General features: G+C 43.2%; 1 protein-coding gene across 10 annotated transcripts in view; it reads left to right on the top strand.

Moving 5' to 3' along the window:
• Window positions 1-22,310, top strand: part of EEFSEC (eukaryotic elongation factor, selenocysteine-tRNA specific) — a 266,019-nt gene that overhangs the window by 51,390 nt on the left and 192,319 nt on the right. The window contains exon 1 of one of the 10 annotated variants that reach the window (XM_072784899.1): window positions 8,450-8,468. The exons of 8 other annotated variants lie outside the window; for them this stretch is intronic. The gene's annotated coding sequence lies outside the window, so the exon portion shown is untranslated. Of the gene's footprint in view, window positions 1-8,449; window positions 8,469-9,559; window positions 9,580-22,310 lie in introns of those variants that run through there. One more of the 10 variants, XM_072784898.1, reaches the window with a different exon arrangement.

The following is a 22,310-nucleotide window of genomic DNA, read 5'->3' on the forward strand; positions in this document are numbered from 1 at the left end:
TTTTTTTTAAGATTTTATTTATTTATTCATGAGGAACACAGACACACAGAGAGAGGCAGAGACACACACAGGCAGAGGGAGAAGCAGGCTCCATGCAGGGAGCCTGACATGATCACACCCTGGGCTAAAGGCGGCGCTAAACCGCTGAGCCACTGGGGCTGCCCATAAATCCTCCTTTTTGCTTGAAATTACTCAATCTGTTTCTGTTACTCATGAGGGAAAAAAAAAATCATCAGTACCTTAGGAATGGGCCATACAGTGAAGAGGGGATTGCCTCTCCCCACCCCCCAAATATGCATCAGCTCGTGCTGAGAGTGCTTACACACTTGAGGCTGCCCTGGCAGATAAAAGGATGGCCCTGCCCTGGAGGACTCACATTGAATTGGAGGATAGAGGATAGACTTGTAAAGCAAATATGCTAAGTATCACACAGATGTGCCATAATCAAGGACACAATAAGTGCTGTAGGGGTTCAGAGGTAGGAGAGTTAGGGAAGGCTTTCACGGAGGTGACATTGATGAGCTGGAGTTGGCCTGCTGGCAAATGAGAGACTGCAAGTTCCAGGAGCCAGGCATAAGTGCTCTGTGTAGGGGTTCAGGGAGCAGGAAGGATGAGGGGGGTTGGGTGCCTCAGAGATTTCTGTGATTGAGGCACAGGTGTGAACAGCCATGTAAGCTGCTGAAGCAGATTGGAAGCAGTTTATTAAGGTTCTTATATCTTGGGCTGAGACATGTAGACTTAGTTCTGGAGGCAGCAGGACCTCTTGTGGGGTTTAAGCAGGGAAGCAAAGATCTGTGGTTTAGAAGACACCCTGGTTCAGGTGGGGTGGAAGGGAGAGAGGCCAGGAGACCATTTTGGAGGCAGGGTTGTAGATCGGGCTGGCGGGGCAGGGATGCAAGGGAAGTGGGGGGAGGGAACCCAGGTTAGGAAGTGGACTGGTCTAGGAACAGTGCAGTTTGAAGAGGGGAGGGGAGGAGGAAGGGTACATAGGACTGAAGGGTTGTGGGGTGGGAGGGGTAAGAATTGTACTGCAGGATGATGAGGCCTGGCTGGCAGGCAGTGTTGGGGGTGCAGGCTATGGCAGCCTCTGGCCCCTCTTTTGTGGGGTAGATGAAAGAGGCTCCATTGGACTTTGTTTTATGCCTATCAGGTGCAGCTTTGGGATTCCTGGCTAGCTGCCATGTGGCCCCCAGGCAATAGTTTGGCGGCCTTGGTATTGTTGACCCTTTGTACTGGATGGTGAAAGTATCTGCCTTGCAGACCAGGCCCTGGAATCAGGTATTTGGAATGCATAGCTAATGCGTTCCACTCCGGACCTTTGGTATTATTATTCCACAGTATCACATCTAATTGACTATTTCCAAGCGTCCTTGTACATTTTGACTGTACAAGCAAGGAAGGTTGCCAGCAGCCCCTTTCTGTTCAGGCTGCCTCATCTGCAAAATTTGCTTTACTACCCCTCTTCACAGGCTCCTGCTTTGTTCCTCCAAGCCCTTTTCCATCCCTCAGGCTTACCCACCTGTTGTCCTTCTAGTGCTCCTCACCTGGGGGTTGGATGTGGGGCTATTGTGTACAAAGGACTGCCTCAGCCCTAGGACTGCCCATGTTCTCTGCATGTATAAATCTCTCTGGAACTGGATGGTGCATGAGGTGAGGCCCACAGGCACTGATTGGCCTAGTGTCCAATGCCTTGGCATGGGAGTGGTGATGAGCAGTGCTCCCAAAGTTGGTGTATCCCACCACAGTGGGGCCAGTGATGGTATCAGGGGCTGCCCAGATCAGGTGACACTGAATTGCTTGGTGAATAGGTCCTTCCCTTCTTAGCTGTCTTGCCGTCCTTCTGACGATGATGTCAGGAAGAGAAGACCATAGTGCTGGCTCTGTGGCTCTGTGATACTGTGAGTATTATCCATCCCCTTCCCTGACCAGGAGTTAGTGACTCACCGAAGGCAAAAGCGTAGCAGCATCATTGAATATATTTTTTTCTGGTTACCTTCTAATTTTGGCGTGCCATTGTTGTCCATTTATGGCATCCATGTAAAGATGTATATCAACTCTTTCTTGAGTTTTTTTTTTTAAATTGTGGTAACGTATACGTAACAAAATTTACTGTTTTAACCATTTTAAGTGTATATGCCAGTAGCACGAAGTAATCCATAGTGCAGTGCAACCATCACCACCATCTAGTTCCAGGATTTTTCTGTCTCCTCAAGGTGAGACCCTCTGATCGTCAAGCAGTGACGTCTTGTTCTCCCCTCCCCCAGCCCCTAGCAACTACCACTCTCCCTTCTGTCTATGAATTTATCTCTGCTAGGTACTTGAAATGTGTGGGGTCTGGCAGTAGTTGTCCTTTTGCGACTGTCTTATTTCACTGATCATCAAGTTTTCAAGATTCATCCGTGTTATAGCGTGTGGCAGAATTTCCTTCCTTTTAAAAATTTAAGATTTTACTTACTTAAGATTGCTTTATTTTATTATTATTTTTAAAGATCTTATTTATTTATTAATGAGAGACACAGAGAGAGAGAGAGAGAGAGAGAGAGGCAGAGGGAGAAGCAGGCTCCATGCAAGGAGCCTGACATGGGACTCCATCCTGGGTCTCCAGGATCACTTCCTGGACTGAAGGCGGAGCTAAACCGCTGAGCCACTGGGGCTGTCCAAGATTGCTTTATTTTTAAATAATCTCTATATCCAACATGGGGCTCAGACTCACCTGCTCTGAGAGTCACATGTTCCGACAGCCAGGCAGCCCATAATTTCCTTCCTTTTTAAGGCTGAATCATATTTCATTGTATGCATAGACCATTTTGCTTTTCTGTCATCAGGTGATGGACATTTGGATTGTTTCTCCCTTTGGCCTGTGTGAATAATGCTGTGATGAGCATTGGCATGCAAGTATCTGTTTGAGTCCTTGCTTTCAGTTCCTTTAGGTATCTACCTAAGCGTGGAATTGTTGGATAAAATGATGACTTTTTCTTTAATGGAAAAAAGTGAGTTTTAAAAAACATGGCAAAATTAATTATTTAAAGAGGAATATTAGTAACAGCATGGGTGTCATTATGATATAGTGGAAAAGGCGGAGCTGGCCTGGGGGATGGCTGATGCAGTGCAGTGTCTAACCAGCCTGGCTATCCTCTGAAGCCTTATTAGGCCTTTGCATCACGTCTGAGCCTTAGCCTGTCCATCTGTAAAATGGGGATGATGCTTCATTCCTGTCCAAGTTGTTGTGTGATTCTGATGTACATGTGTGGATGTGGATGGCAGATTTCACTGCTGGTGCTGCTTCCCCCATTCCTCTCCCTGTGCTGGAGACCACAGTGGCTGCTGCAGGCACTGAACCTGTTCTTTCTGTAGGCTCATTAAATGGTGTACATGCAGTGTTCTGAGCCAGAGGCTCCCTAATCACATTCTTCCACTTGCTGTCTACTGCACTGACACCTAGAATAGAACCCAAATCAGTCAGGGATGGGATCTTCCCAAACTTTACAAATATGTTTTTATAGTGCTTCTGCCCTTATGCCAATTTTATCTGCAGCTTGTTTTTTCTTCTCTTTAATTCCCCTGTCTTTTGACTCTTTTCATTTAATTATTTGATTAATGCTTTCCACAGTATTTGCTGAGCACCTGTGACGTTGGAAAGAGGAGCTTGTGTTTGGAGGGGGTGGGGAACCACCTAAGATGTGGAAGCCACCCCTCCATGCCCCCAAAACTTTTAGTCTACTTGGGTAGAAAAGAAAGGAAGTAGGTGTCTGGGTGGCTCAGTGGGTTAAGCCTCTGCCTTCGGCTTGGGTTGATCCCAGGGTCCTGGGATGGAGCTCCACATCAGGCGCTTTGCTCAGTGAGAAGCCTGCTTCTCCCTCCCCCTCTGCCTGCCACTCCCCCTGCTTGTGCTCTCTCTCTCTCTGTCAAATAAGTAAATAAAATCTTAAAAAAAAAAAAAAAAAAGAAGAAAGGAAGTGTTGAAATTATCAGGTGGTCGGTCGTAATAATGAATAATGGGTCCTAACAGACATTTTTCTTTCTTCCAGGGCCTGTCCTTCTCCCTTACCCAAGCTCCCATGCTTGCTTGTTTTGGTTGCACGACTATATGATGTGTAAAAGAAGATGGGTCTTAGTCTAGGTTTCGATTTTGGCACCAACACTTACCAGTTGTGTGATCTTATAGCAGCATGGGAAGGGTGTCACCTGCCTTCCAAAGGCTATGGTGTGTGTTATGGGGTGGGGAGGGGTGCATGAAGTGCCCAGCAGGGTGACCACAGTTGGGAGGCCCTTGCTGATGGCAAGGTACTTTATCTTCCTCCTCAGCCCCTCATTCTGTCTTCCTTCTGTGTCAATGAAGTCCTCCTCTGGTCAGATTTGGGGAAGTCAGCGGATGCTGTAATTCCAGTGCTGCTCCCACCCCACCCACCAAGGCTGTGTTGCACTGTCAGATGGTCCTCTCCAGATAAGCTTCTGAAAGACAAGCAGCAAAGGCCAGGGAATTCAGTTACCTTTTCTAGCAGGGCCCACCCAGCTGATTTGGTGGGGTGGGGGAGGGGCGGGGAGGAGGGCTTGGTTCTTGGGCCTATGACAGAGCTAATGGGCTGGTACTTCAGGAAGAGTCTGTTCTGTGTGCTCCCCTAGTGAGGGCATTTGCAAGGGGCCATTGTCCTGCATTCTTTATTTCTTTAGTTTTTTATTTTTCTTGCAGATGATCATTCATCTGATCATTTGGATAATAATAATGATTTAAAGATATTATTTTTAAAAATGAATTAACTTCATTGCTTTGCACCAGCTACCATACCTGTCTGTGTGCTTTATACATGTCACAGTATATGATCCTCACAGCATCACTCCCTATTACTCAGTCACAGCAAGGAAAAGCTACTTGCCAAAGGTCACACACGACTTGGCAGGCCAGAATTTGAACATTGCTTCTCTGACTGTGCCATTTCTCCAAAGGAAGAAGAAATTTGGTGTCAGAAGATAGGTTTTCCCCTGGAATGGGAGGGCATAAGGGAAGGCAGATAGTGCACTTACCTAATCGAGACTGAGCCGAGAATACTAAGTAGCTGGTTCTGTTTATATGTAACCCTCCCTTTGAGGGGTCATCAGAGGACTCTGATTCCTTCACTGTACTTGAGTGAAGGAGAAAACAATGCAACCAAAAACTGCTCGTGAATCTGGGCCACTACAAGCTGCACTAAACAGTAGCCCCGATGCTGGACTTCACGGTTCACATCTCCCTTTTCCCTGTCTTCTTTCTTTGGATTTCTAATCTTTCCGGGTCACAAAACACGCAGGGCACCTGTGTTTGCTAGAAACCACCAGTCTGAGTCTTTCCGGGCATCCTCCTCCCTGGTTCAGCACTTGTCTTGTCCTGTGGCCATTGTTTTTTCCCAGGGAGGACAGGGAAAGCATTTATGGTTCACAAACCTTTGGGACTGCAGGGGGCTGCAGTGTCTGATTGGGAATGTGGTGATTGTTTTAGCAACAGGTTACTAGAAAGCTCTGGCTTGGCCCTGTCTTTTGGGGGACTAATAGTGGAAAATCTGTTTACAGCCTTAAATAAGTTCTGCTTTGTGAATTTGTAATTCATCTTCTAGGAAATAACGTGAAATTGGCCAGAGCTTTATGCTTAAAGATGCTCTTCAAGCATTTCATATAGTAGCAAAAATTTGGGAGCTACCCAAATAAAGCAAATTAAGGTACTTTGTATAGCCTTTCCTTAAAACAAATATTTATCAAGAAATTTTAAAAACGTGAATAATCATATTAAATAAAATGCTAAGTTGAAAAAGTGGGAAAATACTAGAAAGACAAATTGAATGTTAACAGTGGCTAGCTTGAGGGAATGGGAATATCGGTCACTTTCAGTTTCCTTTTATAAAGAAGGTGTTTTTCCCAAGATTTTTTTCTTTCCTAATGTTATTTTCCAAAATAATGTCATGAACATTATTAGTTTAATAGTTTCCTCCCCCCCCCCCCCCACTTCCCACCCCAATTACATAAAAATCAAAACATAGCTCTGGATGGGAAGTTCTCACTCATCATTCAGGAGCTAGCTGCATAGCTGAGGCTCACAGATGCAGTCAGCGCATGCTGCTTGCTCACTGCACTCCTTCTCCGGGCACTGGGGGCTGGTTCCCAGGAGCAGCATTATGATTAATATTTCACACAGTCTTCACGTCTGTTGCCAGTTTGGGATACTTCCTTTAATCCAAACTCATTTTAAAGTTTAGTGGCTAGGCTATTCTGTGACTTTGGGAGTTGAGGAAACATGGAAGAAATCTGCCTTTCTATTTGTTTAAATATTAAAGCTTTTAAAATATTTTTTTCCCCTTCTTTCAGATAACTAGAACACAGCTGACTTTCTATTGCTGTGCAGTGCTGGAAGCTAGCGCCCAATGAGGGTGGTTTACTTCATGCTAATAGACAAGGACCATTTTAAAGAAATATTTAAATAGCTCTTGGGAAATTGTTATTCTTTTGTTTTATAATAGAAAACCAAGCCTTTGCCTTTTTGCTGACCCTAGCATTTAGTGATCAGCAGAGTGACCAGTCAAACTTGGAAGTGTTGTCATCTGCAAGATCTGTTTTATTTGGTGGGGTGTGTGGGGCCTTACAGAAAGAGGTGGATCCTAGCCGAGTGACCCTCTTCTGAGCCTCAGTCTTCTTGTCTTCACGAAGGGCTTAAGAGTGCCTCCTATTCACATAAGTAGTTGTTAGATGAGTGCTTCCCTCTGTCAGTTTGTGAAGATGGCTAAACCTTCTCTGTATCCCTGGAAGATAGATTGGGGTTAGGGAATGGTGTCCAGATGGTAAAGCCAGAGATTTGCCATGAAGACTTGCTGTGAAGTCTGGGACTAGCATGTCTAGATAGTGGTTAGAGAGCCCTTTGAAAAATTGGGAAAGCTCTGGCCCTTCTCCCCAGCAAAATGTATATGACTTTCAGCAGGCTTTTGGATGCCAGACCTTCAAGAAGCAACTATGGCCTGGCTAGGCTTGGGTGATGGGCCGACCTGTGTGGCCTTGTTGCAGTTCTGGGAGGGCTTGAAATATGGGGCCGTGATGTCCATGTGGGTAGGTCTTTGCTGTAGCCAGGAATTCGGCTGAGACAGTTTTGTCTTTACCTCTGCTTGTTGGTAGAAGAGTCTGTATCTAAAGAAAAAAAGAAAAGGGAAACTGAGCTCATTTATAGTAGTTGTCTTCTCTCTCTCTCTCTCTTTCTCTCACACACACACACACACACACACACAGATATGATCTCAAATCACTTTAAAGGTTCTGAGCAAAATGAAATTGTTTATGATTAACAGAATGATGAACATAAATACAAAATTTTCCTTGGTTTAGGTCTCAGTGTACATATTTTCTGATTCTCCTACATACGTAGAATTTTTATGTAAAACAAAAAGGAGTTGGTGTACATATGGGTGGGATGTGAACTGTGATACAAGAACACAGTGGACCTTTGTAGAGTTTTTAAATACAAAATCTTTTTTTCTGATTATAAAACTAATACCTATTTGGAAAATTTGGATAATAGGCAAAACCGTAAGGATGAAAATGATCATCTGGCTTACCTGGTTGAAATTATACATTGTGTGTAATTTTTTTTTGCATGTAATTTTTTTCTGATGTTTTTAAAAATTTAACATTATATCCAATATATCCATATATCCATTAATCTATGTAAACATCATTTTCTCAACCTGTAGAAGTTCCATTATATGAATATACAGTTTTTTTAAGCTTGTGGGTGTTGCCGCAGGCATATAAACTTTGACTCAGAGAAAACCTGCCTTCAAAACCTGTGTCTGTCATTTCCTGGCTCTGGGTAACCTTTAGAGCCTAGATTTCCTTATCTGTAAAATGGGGACAGAATGAGTTTCTTGTAGGTTGCTGAGTGGACTCAGTGAGAGTAGAATAATGACCCTTAAACAGTGTGGGTACCCGGCGGGGACTCAGCAAGCAGGAGCTGCTGTTAACCGTTGGTGGCAGTGGTAATATCTTATGGCCCCTCTTAGGAAGAGTTAAGGCTCTCACAGTGTGTTCAGAATAAGCAGTCCAGCACTGACCTAATTTTTTAAACATTTTTTTTCTGTAGCCATGATTCCTTCTCTTGCATTTTCCTCCTTTGTGTTGTATGTTTATGTAAGCTGCTTTACATCCTTTTTACAGTAAGGCAGATACAAATAAATAAACACTTAACCGTTCCCTCTAGTGTTGGACATTTCAGTTCTGATTTCTTGCTGTCGTAAATAATGTTGCACAGAATAACGTTGTGCATCATGGTCTTACCCCAGCTGGGCTATTTCCTAGGGCTAGAATCCTAGAAGTGATATTACAGGGCTAAAGGATGGACACATTTTTACACCTCTAATCCTGATGGCCAGGTTGCTTCTGAGGAGGCTTTACCTCAGAACATTCCCAAGAGCTGCCGAGTGAGAGAAGAGTCATGTCACCGGCTCCTTGAAGCCCAGGTGAGCGTTATCTTTCTTTTCGAGCCCCACCATGGCCCAGGATAGCAGCGACCTGATGCTCACCTGGCTGCTGTGCTCTATGTCATCATCAGTAAATGGAGCTCCGGCTTGAGGTCTGCTCCCGCCTCCCCCGCCCTTTTGGTAAATCTTATTGCTGATGGGAAGGCAGTCCTGTCGCCAGCCAGTCCTGCCTGCATAGGCTGCCCCCTCTGCTAAACAATGAGCACATTCAGACCCAACTCGTGTTTTCAGTTATTAAAAAACGGAGCCGTCTGTCTCTGCCTGTGACTTTAATCTTTAAGCCTTTATTCCCTCTCCCCCATCCCCCTTCCCCTAACCTTTTGTTTGTGCAGTTCCGAGCTGCAGGATATGTGGGTCCAAGAGTTTCTGAATGTATTGTGCCTTGCCCTGGCAGCTACAGATGGTTGTAGCCCTGAGCGATGTTATTTCAGAGTAGGCAGGAGGGGGAGGACTGCGGACCAGAGGGAAGGAGAAAACCAGAGGCCCATTCTCCTTGCCTCCAGCAGTCATTTGGACTTTGCAAAAACGGTTTATTCTTATATGGCTTTGGAGTGTGGAGTGAGTGCCATTCTTTACCCATTTTCAAATTCAGTAGAGACCAGTTCTGTCTTGGTGTTGCTTACTTTTAAGAAACTTCACGTCTTCCTGTGGCCTCTTAGCATTTCCTCCTGGGAAATAGTTCTTGGTTGAATTATATGTGCATATGTGTATATTTAAATAAAAGCAAAAATCCCAAGGAAGGATCTTTAGTAATAACATCAAGTCCCCTAAAATATATCCAGAAAGTACAGAACACAAAAAAGGTCTTCAAGTTCAGAAAGGACATTCTTCTGGCAGCACTTGGGTCTAGTGTCCTCTAGCACAGGGCAGAAAGTTGGATGTGAAAAACCAGCAGAGGGGCTGAGAATCTGGCTGGTGGAGAGCATGGGATGCTGTGTCTCTTGTGGGAGGACATTGGAGCCTGAAAGGACCTGGTGGGGGGGCTGTGCTTAGGGCAGTTCTGCCTAACTAAGGAAGACTCTGTCTTGCGAATGCGGGGCTTTTCTCAGAGCGCCTTTGCACCTTCCTCCCTAGGGCCCCACTGAAGCTGGTAAGTGTGCTTAAAACCTGGGCATGGAGGTGCAGATCTCAGGGTAAGCTCAGAGGAAGGAGAGTTTTCTTAAGCTTTTTTCTTTCTTATTACATAGCATTTTTACCTGGGAACACACCCTGTTTGTTTGTAAACTTTTTTTCTGAATACAAAGTTTCTGTAGCATTCTCGCATTTCATAAATACTTTCAGAGAAAGGGCCTTCCCCACCCCTTTATGATGTTAATGGATGGGTTGGTGTGTATTCATCTGGCTTTTTTCATACAGACCTATATTTACACTCATTTAATGTGTGAGTATTGTCGATTTTAAGCTTATTTTTAAATTTTACAGTGGGGCTATCTATACTAAACCTGTTCTTTTGCATTTTGCTTTTCCACCACTTAACAATGCCTTAAAGATCTTTTCACATGCCTTCAGATAGTTAGCATTCACTCTGTTTTAGTGGCTACAGGATATTCCCTTGGGTGCATGTGCCATTTAGCCACTCTTTTAGTGGTGACCACTTAGAGTGTCTCCTATATTTTGCTAGGTGAACATACCTTTTTACACCCTAGTGGGAATATTTCTGTGGATTTCTGTCTTAGAAGTGGAAATTGCTGGGGTAATTACTTTTAACAGATACTTCCAAATTCCTCCCAACCCCCCAAAGGTCATACTCTTTATGTTTGTCTTATAAAAATAATATTTTAAATGAGTTACCTTCAGGGAAAATGAAGGCTTTGTCTAAAATCTCAGAACTTCATTTATTTTACAACTTTTCTTGATCTCTTTTGATAAACAAAAGTTTTAAATTTTGATTCATTCTAATCATTTTTTCTTTTATGACTATCACTTTCTGTATCCTTATTTTTTAAGATTTTAGTTAATTCTTCATTTTTTTAAAGATTTTATTTATTTATTCATGAGGGACACAGAGAGAGAGAGAGGCAGAGACATAGGCAGAGGGAGAAGCAGGCTCTCTGCGGGGAGATGTGGGACTCAATCCCAGGACTCTCAGATCATGCCCTGAACTAAAGGCTGATGCTTAACTGCTGAGCCACCCAAGCCTCCCTCTGTATCCTGTTTAAAAATCTTTGCCTATTGCTATGAAGGCATTCTACTCTGTTTCTTTCTAAAAGATTTATGGCTTTAGCTTTTACATTTAGGTTTACCATCTACCGTAAAATAATTTTTGTATATGGTGTGTGTGTGGGGGGTGTCAAAGTTGATTTTTTTTTTTTTCATATGATTCTTCAGTTCTAGTTCATGAAAGTCCTTTTTTCACTGGATGGTTTTTTCACTGGATGGTTTTGTTGGAAATCACATAACTATTTAAGTGTGGGTCTATTTCTGGACTGTTCTATTTCATTGATCTGTTTGTCCTCACATCAATGTCATACATACTCTGTTCTATTTCATTGATCTGTCTATCCTCACACCAATATCATACATAGCTTTATAAAGTTTTGAAGTCCAGTAGTGAAAGTCCTCCAGTTTTGTTCTTTTTAAAGATTATTTTGAATATGCCAGGTCCCTTTCATTTCCATATAAATATTAGAAGTAGGTTTCAGTTTCTACACACATGTCCTGGGTTTATGATTAGAATTACATTGAATCTGTAGCTCAGGGTGGGAAGAATTGATTCATAGCAATATTGAATTTTCCAGTCTATAAATTCGGCATATCTCTTCATTTTATTTAGGTTTTCTTTAAGCAGTGTTTTATAATTATTAGTATAGGGATTGTATACATATTTTGTTAAATTTATTCTGAAGTACCTATTTTTTGATGCTCTTTTAAATGATTGTCATTTGTTGCTATTATGTTAGTATGATTAATTTATGTATATTGATCTTGTTTCTTGAAACCTTGCTAAATGCTGTTAGTCCTAGTGGTTGTTTTGTAGTCTTTTTACATTTTCCTTTTCTCTCTCTCTTTTTTAAAAGACTTTATTTATTCATGGAAGACACACAGAGAGAGGCAGAGATATAGGCAGAGGGAGAAGCAGGCTCCTCACAGGGAGCCCAATGTGAGACTTGATCCCCAGACCTTGGGATCATGCCCTGAGCCAAAGAAGACAGATGCTCAACTGTTGAGCCACTCAGGCGTCCCAACTTCTTAAATTTTCTACCTAAATGATCAGCCATTCACCTCTGGATAAAGATAGTTTTGCATCTTCCTTTCTAATCTTTGTGTTTTTAAATTCTTTTTCTTGCTTTATTACACTATCTAGAACTTCTAGTAAATTGTTGAAGTGATGAGAATGGACTTCCTTGCTTTGTTTGGATCATGGAGGAGAAAGCACTCCATATTTCTCCATGAGATATAATGTTTGCCATGGATTTTTCATGTAAACTGTGTTGAGGAAGTTCTTTTCTATTCCTAGTTTGCTGAACATTTTTATCATGTGTAGTTAAATTCTATCAGTTATGTGTCTTATGAAATGATAATTTGTCTTCTTTATTAATATGGTGATTTACACTGATTTTTATTTTTATTTATTTGTTTATTTTATTTTTTTTTCTGTTTATTTTTATTTATTTATGATAGTCACAGAGAGAGAGAGAGAGAGGGGCAGAGACACAGGCAGAGGGAGAAGCAGGCTCCATGCACCTGGGAGCCCGAAGTGGGATTCGATCCCGGGTCTCCAGGATTGCGCCCTGGGCCAAAGACAGGCGCTAAACTGCTGCGCCACCCAGGGATCCCTACACTGATTTTTAAAAAATATTAAACATAAAAAACTGTAGATTTCCCTTGAAGCATTGCTTTGTAGCATGGTTTTATGTGTTGATCTAGATTTTTATTTTTCAAGAATGGATTATTTTGTCTATAGATTAGCCAATAGGTAGGTGATTACAGATTGTGGCTGGTAAGAATGAGTGGTTATGCCCAAAAGGTTGAAATTTGAGATAGGGAAATAGCAGGAATTTTTCCTCCAGTGGAATTTGTTGAGGAAGTATGATCTGATTTTATTTTTAGCCAGTTAGTAATGCTTGTATTATGGAGACGACCATGTCATCCACATTTGTCCTTAGGTATGCCCTAATTCATGGTCTTAGATTATGATAGGCTATTTCCTTAAAGTGATGTCATTGTTTCCACTTGGGCAGAGGAAGATGAGTGCTGGAGGATAGTATAGGAAGAGGATGGATACAGGTCCCAGGACAAGGGAAGTGAAGGTCAGCCGGCATTATTAGCACCACTTTTTGTGCAGGGCACTGACTAGATGCTGTGCACTATTATCTCATGTAATCCTCTCAGTGGCTTGTGAGTCAGTTACAGCTGAGGAAATATAGGCCCATAGGCATTAGATTATCTATCAGAGGTGACATAGTGACAGAAAAAGGTCTAGAGCCCATATCTGCTAGACTTCAAAGCTATTGGACTTTTTCCAGATAATACCTATCTTTTTCATGTTGTAAAATATAAAATATCTGAATTTTGTAGTGAATCTTTGAGCTTTAAGGATAAAATTGTAAAACAGTTCCCAAGATAACTAGTTGATATCACGTATCTTATTGATTTAATAATAGAGCTGCTGTTATACTTGGGCTGTTGAATGCCAAGCTTGGTGTACCATAAGATAGGAGAAAACCTAGTTTTTAGAATATGTCAGTAATCCCAGGAATTCTTAGCATGAGACGTGGTTGCCAAATGTAAATGAGACCCCAGAATGATTTACTTGTGGGATATGGTTCTTTAAGGGGGCTGTAAAGCAGATCTGTGAGGTGAGGCCTATTTTCTCGATGATTTCCATATTACAAAATCAGGTGATATATTCTCAAGGAACAAATCCTCCGTTGACTGTGGTTAACTTTGATAAGGAAAGAATGTGGTGGAAGATTCCACAGTATAGTAGGGATAGGAGTGTTAGGAGGACAGACTCCATCCTGCACCATACTGCCTGGGTCTGCACTATCACTTGCTTGGTTCTGTGATCTTGGCCTGGTGACTTAACAAGTTTATATTTTAGTTTTCTCATCTGTAAGATAGGGAGAAAAATGATATACCTACTTAAAATAATCATTGTGAGAGTTAAGGAATTAATGTGTATAAAAGTGCTTAAAGCCTGGTGCATAGTCAACTTTCAATAAATATTAGCTATAATTATTGTTATGCATACTACTATTTGTATTAGTATAGTTGTGATACTTATTTCTTAATCTTTGGCAGGATTTCTTTGCCTGTTTAGTTTGGTCAGCCCAATCAAGAATTGCCCTAAGCCGTGATCCTGGAGACCTGGGATCAAGTCCCACATCAGGCTCCCTGCATGGAGCCTGCTTTTCATTCTTCCTGTGTCTCTGCCTCTCTCTCTCTCTCTCTCTCTCTCTCTCTCTGTGTATCTTTCAGGAATAAATAAATAAAAATCTTAAAAAAAAAAAAAAAAGAATTGCCCTAAGCTAGGTGTTCCCCTACTTCTTTTGTGGGGCAGGGCAAGACTCTCTCAAGGGTTTTTTTCTGTTCATCACAGTACCTAACAGCACCATATATGCTCGGATGGCCTCCCTGGAGTTGTTCTAGAGAATCAATATCTGTTGTTAAAGAATAAATTGCTCTTTGCCAGTCCTCCCCTGGGAGCGTCTATACGACCATGCATGTGTTGGAAGCAGGGTTGCACAGCTCCTCCACACCCCCGGCAGTGGGAGATGAATGGCTGGCCCCATCCTGAAGTACCCTTTCTTTCCAAATGCATAAACAGTCCATGTGTGATTAACACTCTCCCAAGTTCAGGGGGAAATCTACCCAGTGAGTTTTGTCTGATCAGGTAACAGATAAAAACTTAATTATAAAAGATATATTTATCTAGATGATCATGAAGAGAAAGGAGCTTTCCCCCTGTAGGTACTTTTGTCTGTTCCATGATAGCCTTTCTTTGGAAGATTTTTTGGGTTTGAAGTTATAAGTTGTCAGGCAGGTTGGATTTGTTGTTTGTCAATTCTGTATGATTTGGTATAAAGTAGGCACCCAAGAAGAGTTGGTCGAAGGAATAAGTTAAAATTAATTGAAATGAGGGATGGGACCCATTGCTCCCTGCGTTTTTTTCCTGTTTAGTCACTTACCGATGTGTTCATTGGTTTGTGTGTTCATCTCTTCCCCCAGAACGTCTTACGCCCTTCCCTTCTCTGGGCTAAATAGGGCCCGAGCAGAGCTCAGGGACTCAGATGTATGTAGCAGTACCTCAGCCCTGGGGGAGACTTTCCAGTGCTGCTGAGCATAGAGGGAAGAGCCCAGTGTGGGGAGGAGCTGAGGCCAAACTCCTGCAGATCTGGCGTGATGGAGGGGTGCGTTCCAGCAGCACATTTAATGCCAGCATAGTGAAATCTGCCCAATAAAAGAGTCCCCAAACACTAGCAGATTGTCTGCTGATCTTGGGCAATATTTGTGTGTAAGAAGCTTTGCCCTGTAAACATTTTATTAGACCATTAAGTTGCCTTTACCCTCTCCCACATTTACTAATGCTGAAGAAGGCTGAGCATATGCTTCCATTTTTATGAAACTCTTGCTTTTTCAGAGGCTTATTCTTTGACCTAATTTATTCTGCATCCTCATCCAACAGATCTGGTTTAATTTGCTTGACTGGGATAACCCTCTGCAAGGGAGGGTTTTCCTGGAGTAGGGAGATGAACTTGATGACTTCCGGAGGCCCCTGTCTGCTGAGGAATTCGGGGGTGCGGTACAATTATATGCCTCTTAAAAATGATTCTTCTTGTAAAAAATTATTGACAGCACAGCATTTTGGGAATGGAGTGGAGTGTCCCAAGTGTACCAACCCATTTGGAACATGTCTTTGTCTTTGTCCTCCTTTTTCAAGTTAACATAATGACTGAGTATTTTACAATGCAGCATAATGTTGATTTTCAGAATCCCTACTGTAGGTGTAGGGGGATAAATCCAAAGCTTAAATTACTCTAGTATTTAGTTTTGCTTCTTTAGTATTCCTTTAAGGAATATGGAACTGGATGAAGGAGCCGGGTTGTAAGAGGCATTCTAGGACACCTCTTTGGGAGGGATTGCCTGCAGACCTTAGGTCCATTGTCCCTAAGCAGAATCTTCTTTTCTTTTTGGTTTTCTGGTAGTGTTTGTAAAGCTCCTGTTAGAATTCTCTTGGTCTCCAGGAGGAGGCAGGAGTTCCTCAGTGTCTTTGGCTTGCTTGGAGGCATTTGACCAGCCATTAACCTTGAAAAATTATCCTTGTTTTTATCAGGCACATTTTGAATCCAAGCATTAGAGGAGGGGGTGATGGGAAATGCTCTGTCTCTGCTGTGGGAATTAACTTGGCTTAAAGCATACCAGTCATTTCTGTTCATGTATGCACAGAATGCAAATCTGTGCAGAAAACTGAACCTTCTTGAAAAAAGACACAATGAAGCTTTGATATAAACAGTTGTGTAAAACAGGGTTGCCCTGATAGTTTCTCTTAGTGAGAATACCTTTTGAGATGAGGGACAGACGTAGATGAAATTGGATGCTCAATGTGTGTTATTTCTGGCAAGGTAGGTGGTATTGGCTCTGTGTAACAGATGAAGAAACTGAGGCACAGAAATTGCAGAACTGAGATTGGAAGACCATCTTCCTGCTACCCTTCTCAGGGCTGGTCGGGAGGCAGAATGGAATAAGATCTAGAGTTGGCAAGGATCCTTGGGTGGCTCAGCGGTTTAGTGCCTGACATTGGCTTGGGGCATGATCCTGGGGTCCCGGCATCGAGTCCCACTTCGGGCTCCGTGCATGGAGCCTGCTTCTCCCTCTGCCTGTGTCTCCCTCCCTCTTTCTCTCTCTCTCTCTCTCTTTCACGAATCAATCAATAAATAAAATCATAAAAAAAAAAAAGATCTCAGGAGATCTTTTCTAGATCTAGAGGAGGTTTTTCCTTGCCTACTGAGAAGCCCACTTGCAGGGGAACAGCTGGTCTGGTAGGAAGAGTGGTGGTGGGTAGCCAGGAACCTGCACCAAACTCAGGCTTGGCTCTCTGCACGTAAACTGCCCCACATCTAAATGGGCTCAATAGCTCTAACTCAAGAAATTGCATTAAACATCAGAACAGGAAAAGAGTATGTTTGTTACTATAATTTAAGACTTTTTACTTAATTTTAAAACATCAAACTTGTTCAACTTGAGTAGGAGCCTTATAAAAACCATGTTTAAAAATGGTGGGCCCTCCACCCCTCCCTTGATTTTTCTTCCTCTCTCTCCCTCCCTTCCTTTCAATGGGATCAGCTGTCAATTGACCTCAACTTGCCCTGAAAATGGGTGAGGACTTGGGGAGGTTCTATGGAAACACTTCTCTGGAGTGTGTTGCCTTTGTCTTGTTGCTCCCCAAGAGGTTTATTTTAACTGGGAACTGTGAAGAGGAACAACATGTTTGATTGTAACATCAAATGAACTTAAGTTTCCAGGGAACCTGGGACTCTTGGGTTGCTAAGTTAAGGGGTCCAGGACTTTGGAAATCATAATCTTGTGGAACCCTTCCCCAAACCACCTATCCCTCTCCTACAGATACATCCTTTGCACAAACATACACAGATTTAAGCAAGATAGGGATTAAGTAAATTGAACCTTTGACTCAACATGTCTCGTTGCATTTAAAGACAGAATGCAGGGTGCTAGCTGACAAAGCTTTTTTTCTTTGTTGTTAAGAATTTGCATTCAGGGCAGCCCAGGTGGCACAGCGGTTTAGCGCTGCCTGTAGCCCAGGGCATGATCCTGGAGACCCGGGATCGAGTCCCACATCGGGCTCCCTGCATGGAGCCTGCTTCTCCCTCTGCCTGTGTCTCTGCCTCTCTCTCTCTCTCTGTGTCTCTCTCATGAATAAATAAAATCTTTAAAAAAAAAAAGATTTTGCATTCATCATCACCCAGTCAGAACTGATAGTGGATGGATAGCTCAGTAAAATTCTAGAGGAGGAAGTCCTTGTTAATAATCATTAAACCTCTCCCTGAGTGTTTTCGACAGGTGTTATAGAGAGTTTCGATGTTCATCTGGCTGCTGAGTGAACTTATAGTTGGACTTCCAGGCTTACTATTTCTGGTACCCCATACCTCAGTTGTGACAAGGATGCCATCCAGATGGTAGCAACAGATCACCTGGGAAATCTGCCTGCCTGTCTGCCTGCCCATCTTTTTTGGTAAACAGATTTTTTTGGCTCTACTCTGGAGAGATTTTCTGTCTCAAGAGCCTGAATTGACATCAGAGGGAAGACTCCAGTTAGGTTTTGGCTCAGGAGGAGAAAATCATTTCAACAAGGCAGCTATCACAGCCTGGGGCTCCCTCACCTGTTTCTCTGTCACACAGGGGTGCCAGCAAAAGCTCATCTCCACTTTGGAGACTCAACTACTGAATGGTTGGATAGGCAGCCTTTTTGACCCCTTAGCACCCAGGAGTCTGTTCTTGCAGATTTCACTCTAATAGAAACCAAAGTTCTTGACCTCACTGAACCTCACTTTTTCCCTCTGTTTGCCCCACTGCTTCCTTTCTTTTTGTTTGTCTTCTCATATGTGTTGGATGCCACTAAGTCAGGAGCAGAAAGGATGACTAACTAAGGTGTTCCCACTTCAGAGGGCTCACAGTCTAGAGAGACAGAGACAGAGGGAGAGACAGAGAGAGACTTGGAGCCAGACAAGCTGTATAGTGAGTGCTGTGAGGGAGCTTCACCTTTACCCCGAGGTGTGTCAGGTCTAGTGTCTCTGCCCAAGGCAGTGTGTTCTCTGAATTGCCTTTGAAAATCCTTGGGGAAGGGGCTGTGTTGAAGGCGAATCTCTTATTTCTCAGCTTGATGCAGGGCCAGTTTTCCCCTGGCATTGGAATGGATTACTCTGGCTTACTCTTTTGGTGTAGATGAAGTAGTTAGCTGATGGTTCAGGGCAATGCTATATGAAAAATATCTACTTTTTAAACATTAGAATCTCAGCTCACCTAGCAAGATGGTCACCCTGTGAAAGGCCTATGAAGCCCGAGACAACTCAGGGATCACTTAGCTCAGCTTATTGAAGGGAGAAGGGCAAAAGTCCCATACATTGAACTTCTCTCTCCCTTTCTTTCCTCAATGAATGCTTACAGTTGAGTTCCTATGAGTTAAATATAAATATCATGTGACTTCACTAAGTCCTATAGTAGTGCAGATGAGAGGAACAACTGATTCTGTGTGGGGAGGTTGGAAAGACTTCTCAAAGTAATGACATTTGAGCAAGTTCTTGAAGAGTGAAGCAGGAGTAGAATTTGAGTAGATGAGTATGAGGAGAACAGTTTGGGCCAGTGTTTCCCAGAGCACACTTTGTAGAGCATTCATTACATGGGATGATGGTATGTGTTATGGGAAAAGAAGAGAGTTGGTTTGAGAAGTGCTGGTTAAGGCTCAGTGACCTCCCCCTTCCCTCAAAGGACTTCTCAGAGCCTTTAATTTTTAATACTGTAGTGTGTTATGAATCTTAAAGGGCAGGATATGGTATTTGGTATTTCTCAAACTTATCTTGGAGACCCGGTGTAGGCAGGGTAGACAGCACATGCAGAGTCATGTAGATTTGAAAGACCGTGGCCAACTCAGGAAATTGAGGGTTTGGGTGTCTGAGTAGGGACATGTGGGAGGGAAAGGCATGGAAGAGATTCAGGAGGCTTGGAGAGAAAGGACCAGCTTCTAGAGAACTGCTTTGCATGTTGGCTGAGTCTTTCTCAAACTATAATCCTTTTAGAACCATCTTCATAATTTGTCTTGATCTCACTGCCATGTAATTCTGATTTAATATTTTTCTTTCGGGATCCCTGGGTGGCGCAGCGGTTTAGCGCCTGCCTTTGGCCCAGGGCGCGATCCTGGAGACCCGGGATCAAATCCCACGTCGGGATCCCGGTGCATGGAGCCTGCTTCTCCCTCTGCCTATGTCTCTGCCTCTCTCTCTCTCTCTCTCTCTGTGACTATCATAAATAAATAAAAATTTAAAAAATTTTTCTTTCAATCAATTCAATTTTTATTTTATTTTATTTTTTTTAATTTTTATTTATTTATGATAGTCACAGAGAGAGAGAGAGAGTGAGAAAGAGACAGGCTCCATGCACCGGGAGCCCGATGTGGGATTTGATCCCGGGTCTCCAGGATCGTGCCCTGGGCCAAAGGCAGGTGCTAAACCGCTGCGCCACCCAGGGATCCCCAATTCAATTTTTAAATTTTAAATAATCATATGGAAATGTTGTATCACTAAGGCAACCAGAAACCAGTATCCTTTCCCATAAATAGAATAAACGTATGTGTGCGCATATGTACACATATATGCCTGAGTGTGTTCATGTACACACACACAAACAGGTGTCAGACTGTAGCCTGCCACAAGCTATGAACTTGAGCCATGATTTGCTTTTGTTAAAAGGGACGTTAGGGTTAGAAAGATATTAAATACATCTTGCCCCCATTTGAGACTCACTATTCAGTCAGAAAGTTTGAAAGAGAACCAAAAAATTAATAGTTTTCTTACAATATATTGCCAAATCATTCTATCACTCAAAACATCTTCTGCTTGGGGGTACACTGCTCTGGGCAGTGGAGGACTGCTGAACAGGTTTATAAACATGAGTACCTATTCATACTTTAGAAAGATGGTTTGTGCAGTTCTATAGGTGGTTGGAATGGGTAGTGCTGGAGGCAGGAAGACTATAGCTTAAGAAAAAAGCCCAGGAGAGAGATACAGAGGCCTGGGCTTTGGGTCTATGTCTATAGCAGGGGAGGAGGGACTGTTTCATGATTTAGCAGAAAAATGGACAGGACTTGGGGATAAATGATGGAGAAGGGGGGTCCCAGAGATGACTTAGCTTCGTAGGCCATAGTGGCATGGATTGGGCCTGGGACTTAGTAGAGAGACAGGTTTGGGGGATCATGGAGGCATGTTGACTTCAGGGCTTCTGTGGGAAGTCTCCATGGAGACATCCAGAGATGTCCAGTGAAATACATGTTTATTTGTATGCACAACTTGAGATCTCTGGTGGTGGAAAGGACAACAGATTTTAGATTTTAAGGTAATCTGGGTTTGACTCCTGGTTCTACCCCATCACTTCTTGGGACCTTGGTTTCCTCTTTTTTTTTTTTTTTTTTTAAAAAAAAAGCTTTATTTATCCATGACACACACACACACACACACACACACACACACACAGAGGCAGAGACACAGACAGAGGGAGAAGCAGGCTCCCTGCGGAGAGCCCGATGTGGGACTCGATCCCAGGACCCCGGGATCATGACCTGGGCCGAAGGCAAAGCCCAACCGCTGAGCCACCCAGGCGTCCCTTGATTTCCTCTTTGGATAGTGAAATTGCAAAGCCTTAAGGACTAGTGGGAGGGTTACTAGTGGGGAGAGTGCCTGGGACAGCATGTGTCACAGAGCAGATGCCCAGGAATCAGTAATGATTACTTAAGATTCCTTCTGGCTTCTCAATCAGATCTCTGAGTTTTGGGAGAATGGTAGCTTTAAAACCAGCAGATTGTTCTGTTTTTCTCTGAAGTGAAAGAAGCATCGATTTCATGTGTGTGATGACACCAGGCATTCTTAGTTTGGTGCGTATTTTGGCGAGTGATCTGATCCCTGACCTTGGTCCTCTGGAGAGTTGCTCATTGTGTTGCTGGGGTTCAGAGGCTCAGGTCTGCCAGGCATCACCAACAATCTTTCTTGTCCGTTTCTGTCTGCTGTTACATTAACAAAAATGAAAGGGCTCTGCCAATCTGGTTATTGGCTTCACCAGCTGCCCAGGGGCCTAGACAGGTATAGTGTGGGAAAGGGATGCTTTGCAGTCACATGGTCTCTATCACTTACTGGCTGTGTGAGCCTGGGCACTGGCACTGCCTTAAGTCTCTATGTTTTCTTTTCTTTTTTTTTTTTTTTTTAAATTTTTATTTATTTATGATAGTCACACACAGAGAGAGAGAGAGAGGCAGAGACACAGGCAGAGGGAGAAGCAGGCTCCATGCACCGGGAGCCCGATGTGGGACTCGATCCCAGGGTCTCCAGGATCGCGCCCTGGGCCAAAGGCAGGCGCTAAACCGCTGCGCCACCCAGGGATCCCAGTCTCTATGTTTTCATTTGCAAAATAGGATCTCTTGTGCCCAGTTGGGCATTGGCAGAGTGGTTGGAGGTTTTGAGAAAATACATGTCTGTGTGGTATATACCTTAAATACAGGTATTATTGTTCTTATTTATCTATTATCTGTGAAGCCGTTCATGATAGGCAACTACTCTGTAGGGATGTGGGGAGTCTGATAGTAATATGAAAGCCTTGGTCCAGAGTTAACAGTCTATCACTTGATAATGCAACATGTGAAAATCCAGACTGGCCAAAAGCAAAGTTATGTATACTGCTTCCCACTCGAGGATGTTGGTGTGGAATGGGACTTTAGAAGGCATTTCTGGTTTTCTTTTGAGGCTGTGGAAGGGTCAGGAGGTCAGGGGACTGCCTCACCTTAGATCTGAAAAGGGACTGGTCCTTACTTCAACCACAGGTGTTCCTGCCACTGTCCTTCAGTACCAGAGTCAACGTTCTCTGTTGCTCTGATGCTTCTCCATGTGCTGGTCAGAGACTGGCTCCCATGCCTGCTGAGAGCTTTGTGAACCTTTGGGTACTCTGCTTTCTAGAGACCCTCCTTGCCCTTACAACTCTGCTCTTGAGCTTCCCCTCTTCTGATACTGAGTGCATAGAGTAATGAAGTAAGGGCTTCACTGGAGAAGGATTTGAGACTAGTTGAGAATCCCATCCCAAGAACAGTGTTTAAAAGCTGTGTCA

The sequence above is a fragment of the Canis lupus genome, chromosome 19, assembly GCF_048164855.1.
Source record: "Canis lupus baileyi chromosome 19, mCanLup2.hap1, whole genome shotgun sequence".
Classification (NCBI taxonomy): Eukaryota; Metazoa; Chordata; class Mammalia; order Carnivora; family Canidae; genus Canis; species Canis lupus.